At 26.6% G+C, this 9835-nt stretch overlaps 2 protein-coding genes across 2 annotated transcripts in view; one reads left to right on the top strand and one right to left on the bottom strand.

Moving 5' to 3' along the window:
* LOC112684392 (nuclear receptor coactivator 3-like) overlaps positions 1 to 8966 on the bottom strand; it is a 44209-nt gene extending 35243 nt beyond the window's left edge. The window contains exon 1 of the mRNA XM_025556222.1: positions 7935 to 8966. The gene's annotated coding sequence lies outside the window, so the exon portion shown is untranslated. The remainder of the gene's footprint in view (positions 1 to 7934) is intronic.
* Positions 8967 to 9107: 141 nt separating this feature from the next.
* The window catches only part of LOC112684718 (uncharacterized protein CG10915), a 7208-nt gene continuing 6480 nt past the window's right edge, over positions 9108 to 9835 (top strand). Inside the window, exon 1 of the mRNA XM_025556399.1 lies at positions 9108 to 9652. The gene's annotated coding sequence lies outside the window, so the exon portion shown is untranslated. The remainder of the gene's footprint in view (positions 9653 to 9835) is intronic.

Genomic DNA, 9835 nt, shown 5'->3' on the forward strand with positions numbered 1-9835 from the left:
TTTTCAACAATAGAAAACTATTAATAGTTGTTGTTGCTATTGTTAAAAACGTGTTTTTATCAAGTTAAATGCAAATTATTATAGTGACGTTTACGAGAGGCTACATCCACATAGACTTTGCCAATTTTAACAATACGAGACGTATCCGTAAACGTCAAAATCAATGTTATCAATATATTATTAATATATATCAAAATAATAAAAAATGTCGTAAGATATACTGTGTTTAAATTATTGACATAACTTATAGTATATTATTTGTATATTTATTATGTACCTTAATCTTAAAAATTATTCAAACATGTATAAGTGTTAATAATTATACTTCATACTTTTTAGGGTAGTTAATTAACATCAAAAATATTATGGTACAATTTTTATATTTTTAATTGTTAACCTAGGCTGAATGAAAGATGGGAAACAAAACTTGAAAATAACACTATAACTTTTCTCGCAATTAGATTAATTGAGAAATTCTTTTAAACGATTTAAAAACATTTTTAGTTTGAAAATAACGAAATTTAATATTATATAATATTCACATTATTTGACAACAAATACTTATTGTTTGAAATCAGTACAGAACATTTTATTTGTATCAGATAATTTGAATGAATTTAGTTGTTAAAAATGATTGATAAAATTCGAATGAATGCTTATTTCTACAATTAATAACGTGTTTTATAGTGAACAATTATTAATTTTAATTTATTTATTCTAAAAGGCTTCTACTGAAAACACGAAGTCAATTTTAAATGCATATTTCAACTTCAAAAACTCAAGCAAATTTTGTTATGCACTAACGTTGGATTATGCGTCTAATTTATTTTATGGGTCTCTTCCTTTAGTAACCTCTTAAATAGTGTTTTCGTTTTATACTAATGGGACAATTTTTAACAAAGCCTTTAACTTTTGAATACGCAATACATAATCTACATCCGTTAATCTATACAAGCATAAAGAAAATCCTTCACAAGATATTTATTATATAAGAACTAATTTTATAAAAATTTATATATTTATATACGTTAGAAATCAGAAAAAAATTGTAAGTAAAATTGGTTTTTTTTTATACTATTATACTCTGTTCAAGATTTAAAATTTTACGAAAAAAAACATTTTTACACGTTTTAGAAGAATATTAAAATAAGATACTTATTTAATTGTTGTCTTATTTTCTATGAATTATTTTGATTAAGCAGTCAAGAATATACATTCATAATTAATTATCTGATCTTAATACAGTCAGATTACAATAGCTCAAATTTCAATGAACAATGTATTATGATAAAACATTTTTAGTGACAAAAAAATTGAGATAGCAAATTGAAATACTATTTTATATAAAGCTATTTAAATGGATTTAATTTTTTTTTAAATGTTTAAAGATCAAAGTTTAATGACTGCATTCTTAGCCATTATAATTTATAAGTCACATAAATATATTTGTATTTATATAATATATATAAATATATTAATAAAAAATGATAAAAAGAAAAATTAAATTTTTTATTTTTACATTTTTTTTTTTTTTTTTTTGATAATGCTAATAATGAAAAATAGTAAAAATTATTCTTTGGTATATGAAGGGTAAAATTAGTTAAACAAAGTTAATAATAATTATTTTAAGATTTTAAGATTATTAATTTTAATTCCAGAAAAATCAATTTTGTTAATTTAATTTCATTAATTTTATTTTTTTTTTAATAAGGAATAAAATCATCAGATAATTGAAAGTTAAATTTTAACTTGATATATTAAATAGAATAGTAATTGGATTATATATAATTAGTGAATTCTGATACATAATAAAAAAAATCTTAAAACATATTTATAAAACTAGTGTTTTGGTTTACTTTGAAATATATAATAAATATTTGAACTAAAATTTATTTTAAAGTAAATTTAAACTTAATTTTTTTTATGATTTTATTATAAATTTAATATGTCATATTTTACCAAAAACTCGTAAAGGTTATCAACATTTTAAAGATATGTAGAAAATCATAATTAATATTTATTAAATATTTATTATAGATGTTCACTTATATTCAACTTATTTCAAGACAAACTATACACTACCTACTTCAACTGATTCAAAAAAGAATTTGAAAAAGCAAAATATAATGGTTATTTCATATAGGTATATCAGCATTTAAGAAAATATATTGTTAAGTAATTATTAAAATATTCTAATTAATAAAACAAATAAGTTTACAATAACAATTTTAGTTTATGTTATTTTGTAAAATGTATAGGCTTAGTTTTAAAGATATTTTCACAAAAATTAAAATATGTGTTAAATTAGTAATAAATAAATTATAATACAGTAGCCTACTTTTAATCAAGAATTGTTTTTCAAAATAAATATTTATTTACTTAATATATTTTATATACTTGATACTACCAATTATCAAATTACTAACAGTAATGAGGTATAAAAAACTAAAATTTTTTCTATTCTTTTATTTAAATATGTATCTAAATATTACAAAACTCTTTAATGGATTTATTATCTACTTATTTATTTTGTCTGGAGATCAACCTTTTTCTTTTACCAAAAACCATAAAAAAATTCTTTGCAGAATTTAAAGTTAAAAGAATAATATATTTATGCATTTTAAAAACATTAAATCACATTTTTTTTTTTACATCTTAGTATATACACAAATATATAATTATTTATTACATCTATATTATTATAAATGAAAAAAAACTATGAAACTACACAAATTAATTTTATGTGAGTGTTGGTTTTGTTTTTGATTACAGAGAACATCAATATTATATATAATTATTTGTATGTGTGTGTGCGTATCTATATATATATATATATATATATACATAATCAATAACATTTGATTATTCATAGTAATCATTTAAGTTTATTATAGATTAATATTATTTAATCTTAAAGTATATTATTCTTTATTATTAATTTATAAATAGGTAACTAAACAAATACATTAATCTAAATGTAACATAAATTGTCATCATAGAAAACAGCTTTTATAACTACCTATGTAATTATATTTACAAAATAAATAGTAATTTCCTAATGGTAGAATGTGTGTACATATATACTAAATAAGTCAAAATTAATGTGTATACAATTATACTATAAAATCAATCCCATAAAAAATATCTTAATTAAATATGTCTTAAATACATAATGTTAATAAGTAGATAAAAATTTACTATAATATTACATATGACAGATTCCTTTATTAAAAAAATATAAAACATTTTTTATCTTAAACCTTAAAGAATAAATTAAGAACTTTCAGTTTCTACCTACTTTTATCATATAATTAATCATAAAATGAATGTGTACCAATCAAACAAACCTAACAACCTTTGTAATAAAAATAAAAATTTTACCTTTATGAAACACAAATTTGTTTCCTGTTTATGATTATTGAAAGTTCATCTTACGCTGTACAACAAACACTACTATTCTAACTTAAGTTAATAATAACAGTATTAATAAGAGTTACAGAAATTACGTAAAGCATAATACACTAATACAAGTAACCAGTACACCTGTTGCTTAAGTATAGCTAGCAAATGTTTTAAAATATAAAATATAAACAATACACTACTTAATTTATCTTACTGTTTTTTATTTTTCTTTGAAAAGATAACTACCTAGATAAAATTATTTTTATTAAAATAAAGAATTCTACTAAAAAAAAACGACTAAAAGGTGTGATTGAAACGACAAAACGGCTTAACAGAAAAAGTTGATCATGTTTCTTTTAGAGTCATTAGTTAACTTTATGAATTTTTTGAAAAAGTAACAATAAAAACTGTTCATTATTAAGTCACAGAAGTTTTGGAAGAAATTAAGCCAAAAATACTTAAAAAAGTTTGAAAAAATTGTGGCCTAATATTTCTCAAGAAAACTATGGATAAGATGAAACAACTTCAGATAAGGACACTGATTTCATTCAAGTTTTTTAAGAGTTGGAAGGTTGTGCCGACGTGGTAGAATATGATATTTCTGTTTTGTTATATTGTGAATGTTGGTCATTAGGTATTTAGTGAAGATGAAATGGTAAATTAATGTAATAAAAACACAATAACAGAAATTGACAGTTCAGAAGATGAAGATGATGGTACAGATCAATCAACAGGCTCAGCACATGATGAAGCAACTGTAATGCTGGAACAGTTGATGACTAACTTAGAGAAACAAAATGAAACATCTTTTGCAAAGCTACTGACCTCAAGATGTCTAAAACATTGCAGAGCAAAATTACACCAATCATCATATTAATATCATGGAGTTTTTCATGTGAGATTAGTTTTATTTTCTTTAATTTTCTATAAATATGTATTGATATATATATATATATATATATATATTACAATAATAACAATAATAATATGTAATGTAAAGTTTTGAATTTGTATAAATACATAAGATGTTTTTTGAAAAAAATTTATTAGTAAGATAAAAAAAACATCATTTAGTTTAATTCGGATTTTCAATAATGCGGATAGAATAAAATAATATTAAAAATTAATGTTTAAGTATATTTCAATACTAAAATAATTCAATTCGTTATTAGTGTTTTTTATAATTAAATTCATTGCTGTTAACCTAACTTAATCTTCTTTCAATAAGGAGTTGAACATAACTTTTAAATTTTAAAATGTTATACAATTCATAATACTAAATTGTTAAATATTAAAATAGAATTATTGAATATAAGATACATGATATAGTTTTAAATTTAATTTTAAACTTGTAACTTATCTTTAGACAGATTAACTAATAATAGTTCACTGTCAAAAAAAAAAACATTTTTATAACACAAATGATTGGTTTAAGCAATAATTTTATATTAATTTTTTTATTAAAAAATAATAGTAATATAAAATATTTAGTCATTCTAAATATTAATTTTAGTTCAGTCAAATAAATCACTAATAATAATTTTTATCATTAGTTTTTGAACATATTATGTAACATGTATACACTTTAATACTACAATGAAAATTAATTAATATTTAATGACATTTTACATATTTAAAATTTATATCTAATAATAATAATACTGTGGGTTACTTTTTTTTTAACAAGTTCATAATAATTTAACCTTTTTCTACTAGTTATACCTACTACTTTTACAATAATTTTCAAAACCCTAATAATTAATACTAACAAGTAACTACCCAAAGTACATAAAATATAGAAATGCATATTTAATAGATTAGTGATATGTACATACAGGATAATTCATTAATTACCATATGAAATTATTTTAAAAAATACTGATCAATCATAAAAAAAAAAGTAAATTAACATATTTTTGTTTAGCTGTACAATTTTATAATTATCATAGTCCAGTTAAATAGTTAATTTCCATATTTTAAGTTATACAATATAACACAAAACATAGTTACATATTCATCTTTTATACTACTATAATATTGTTAAAAAATATTTAAATATTGAAAGAGTATAAATTATTCATTAAATTACTTAAATAAATGTCCTCATCTAAATAGTAATTTTGTTTACTAAAAAAAAACTTGGTTACATTAATAGACTAATAATTTTTTCATAGATATACAACTATCTACAATATTTCATTGGTAAAAATAAAAATGAATTAAGACTCAGCCTATTAGTAATTTTAGTTATTTATTGTCTAATTTTAATTAATAAATAACACATATTATTTTATAAGATAATAAATTTCTATTAATATTAGTATGTATATTTTTCATTTTATAATAACACTTAATAAATTGTATAGTATAATTATTTTTTTCCTAAGGAACTTAATTTCCTTAATTTATAATATTAGCTTTTTTATGATACTTACATTAAAATTAATTAAAAAAATTTAAGTAATATTAAAAATAAATTGGTATTTCTTTATTATAAAAAGAAAATATTACTATAGTAAGAACAACTGTAAAATTTGACACAGTTAAAATGTTTAAACTAAAGTAATTGTATCTTGTTTTTTTAGTAGAATTATTTTAAACATCAACACATTTAAAATTTGGGAATAAGATAGTTATTGTTTCATTTAAAACTATTAAAAATAATCACAGCACATATATTTAGGTGTCAGTTATTAACAGCATAAAAATTATCAATATATAATATTCATTTATCATAAATTGATATGGAAACTACACAAGGAAAATTTTTTTATTCATATTATTCATAATTTTAAATTAAATTGTTTATTCATTGTTTATTAATGATATCTACCTTTTTAAACTGTTTATACATTGCAATATTTTCATATATTATTTGTCAATTGTAAATGTGATTTATTATTGTCAGTATATTCCTATTACTAAATAGTAATTCAACCAGTTCAGTGACCAAGTGTCATACATGAATATCAATTTAATTTAGAAATGTTAAACATATTTTTAATGTAACTAGATGTTTTATCATTGTTAAACGCATACAAATTAAGAATAAAATGTATTGTTACCTAGTATTTATGTTTAGTAAGAGTGTATTATAACAATAAATATGTATCAACTATAGTGAACTAGGTTGGCAATCTTAATAAAAAATATTTAAAATCAATACATAGGTGACTCAATAAAAGATCAAATAAGTTTTTTTTCAAATTTAACTCAAATATAACAATATGATTTGCATATAAAATTAGGATTTTAGTTACAGTAAGCAATTATTCATTATTAAAAAATATCATCAATCATTTTTTAATTCTTATATTATTTGATATCTTCTTACCTCTTAAGACTTATCATACACTTTACTTTCATATTAGAGAAATAATGAAGTGACAAAATATAATATTTTTAAATAGAAATGCTTACAAATATGCCTATGTTCAATTATAAAGCAATGATGTACACCATGGGATACATATGGCAAATGTTTGTCTCAACTCTTAGGTTGAGTAATATAATGCAATTTCAATGCTATGTTTTATTCTCATTGTAAATTTATAAATAAATATCATATCAAGTATTATTTGTTCATGTAGGTAATCAAAACAATTTTATTTTGTTTCAATCACAATAATTCAATTAGTACCTACCTGTTTGTAATCATAATTCTTTATAACAAAACCTTAAATAAATCCAAAAAATGACAGTTTTATAATAGAACCCAAACTTAACGTATAAAATTATATTACTAATAATATACAATAATGTATAAATTTTGAATACTTTATAAGAACTGAATAGTTTTGGTAGAGAAACAATGTATTTTTGTCATAGGAAATATCAAAAAAAAATTAAAAGAAGCCAGCTTCTTGTAGGTATTGATGCTAGTTAATTTTTATTTATTGATCATTTATTAATATTTAATAACTTAGTCTGCCAAGTATCATAATAATTATTATTCAACTGGTACTGTATCAAGTGGCATAGTCAAATATGTTTAATTTAAGTTAATATAACATTAGACCTTGACCGCAGACACGGTAATCCTACAGAATATGCACAACCAAAATTGTATGGCTCGATTACAACTTTTGAAACGTGATTTAACATGCATAACATATAACGACAAAAAAAGAACAAATCATACACCAAACGAAAATAACTAACATAATGTGATATCGTAGACGAACAATCAGTTAAATTGTGAACAAAAAGAGAGATTAAGTTAATGTGAACAAGTATTGTTGGCATCACATACTCGTCATAAGAAAAAAAATTTTACGCAATACATTACAATACTTGATTGCGCAGATGATATTGCGGACAGATGTGGCTGGAGCCTCAATACCCGAACCAACAACAAGGATACTGGGCACAGGATTTCCAACAAGTTTGTCCAATACGTGCAATAGTTGTCGAAATAATATTATATTATTATGTAATATTATGTGCATTCATAACACATTATGATACAATGGATCAGTGACAGTTTAGCTATTAGGACTATTAAGTAGTACAATATCGACGGTCATATTTACCAGACGAAACTGGGTGCATGTCACGGCGAGGGTAGTCGATTCAACAAGCGATTGGTGCTGCTGCGCAGATCATGTCCCGCGATCGCGTAGAAACTACAAGCTACAAAACACTTCGGCACTTCGAATCCGGTTCGAACGGGAGCGGCGAACGCATTATCATTATCACGATTTAATAACAAAACTAACACGGCGACATCGGCATTGTTGTTGTTGTCGTAATCCACTGTCGAACGATTCCTCCGCGAGATATAGACGCATTTATCACTTTTCGTATAATTATGATTATTATTATTACTATTATTATTATCCGTAGAGATATGAATGCGCGCGCGGCATTCGTGCGTGTGTGCGTGCGTGTGCGTACGAAATAAAAATAATATTACATGTGTACGTGTGAGTGTGAGCGAGTGAACAGACGATTGTCCGGTTGACCGGCGGCGTGCGTGCGCGAGTAACGTTGTGTTTACACGATCCGGCGGCCCGAGTACGATACCACGAAAAATCGTCGTGCGTAAATGGCGCGCGCGTTGATGTCGCGAGAGGGGAAAAAAATAACCGTACGAGCGCGTACAATATTATTGTCCCTATTATTTCTGCCGAACTCGGCTTCCGGTGTCGTCGGCCGGTTGCGACGGCGGCGGCGGCGGCGGCTACTATCCGGTGAAATTTTTTGTCACGTTTTCATACGATTATTGTTCCCATTGCTACGCGGTTCGACACCGTAAATCGTGATGTATTTTTACAATTATTGATCGTCTGTGCAACGTTATTACTATTGTTTCTCTTTGAAACCTCCGACGTAGCGAAAATCAAATCGCCGGGTAGAAGGTAGAATTGTAAAAACGTTCACCAGCAACACCACCACCACCCACCCACCGCCCGCGAAATCGTAGCAGCCGCTGCCGTCGTGGATGGTGCAATCACTACAGTGTGCATTCCAATATGGCCGGTTAACACAAAGCGCGTGTACAGTGTACGCAACACAACACATGCTACGTTTCGTTGACCCTGACCGTAAAGATTATACAGCGCGCGCGCGCACACCAACATCACCACCACCACCGGCGCGGCACCGTAACCGGCTGATTGACACGACGCTTAACGGCGGCTGTAGCGTACGCACGCACGCACCGGCGACCGGTTACGTTTTACGGATATTAACCGCATAGCTATTCGCTCAACACACACAATAGTGTAACGTCGAGGATACGCTTGTTGATGTTGCGAAACCGCAAACGCGGTTCTCGCTCTCCGTTCGACACACCTGTCGGCGCGGCGGCGGCGAGTCGTCCCTGAACCGTTTCGCGCGACCACTTCCACAGCTAGTACGAACCGTAGTTCCCAGACGCTCGGAAAACCGTTCCGCCTGGTCGCCATCTCCCTCCACGCGTATACGTTCTTATCGCCAATCCGGTCGATACGTACGCGGCGCTCCGTTGCACGAAACGTTCCGCCGGCCGAATACCTCACCCTTGTAATCAATTCCGTGCGAGCCCCTCCCCCTCGACGATACCTATTGACTGATACCATGCGTGCAAATCTCGATCCTGTAGATCGCGGAGACGTCGGCGGACCCGTATCATCGGTTTACGTTTAACGCCCCGTTCTCGTTTTTTTCCCCTTCGCATTCAATATCACCGCGTCCCGGCAAAATGTGCATCGCAGTTGCCCCTTCGTTACCCGTCGCTCGTCAGTAGTATGCATCGCGTCGGCACCAGGTACGCCAAATGTCACAAACATCCCGTTGAATCCTAAAACCGCACACTTGATTTTTACGTTGATAAGGTCCGTAGGCTTAAAACCGCACACTTTTTAACTATCAAAATCGCACACATTTCAAGTGTCAAAACCGCACACATTTCAAATGTCAAAACCGCACACTTTTAAGTCTCAAAACCGCA

The sequence above is a fragment of the Sipha flava genome, unplaced genomic scaffold (genome assembly GCF_003268045.1).
Source record: "Sipha flava isolate LNK unplaced genomic scaffold, YSA_version1 0_pilon_pilon, whole genome shotgun sequence".
In the NCBI taxonomy this organism is placed as follows: Eukaryota; Metazoa; Arthropoda; class Insecta; order Hemiptera; family Aphididae; genus Sipha; species Sipha flava.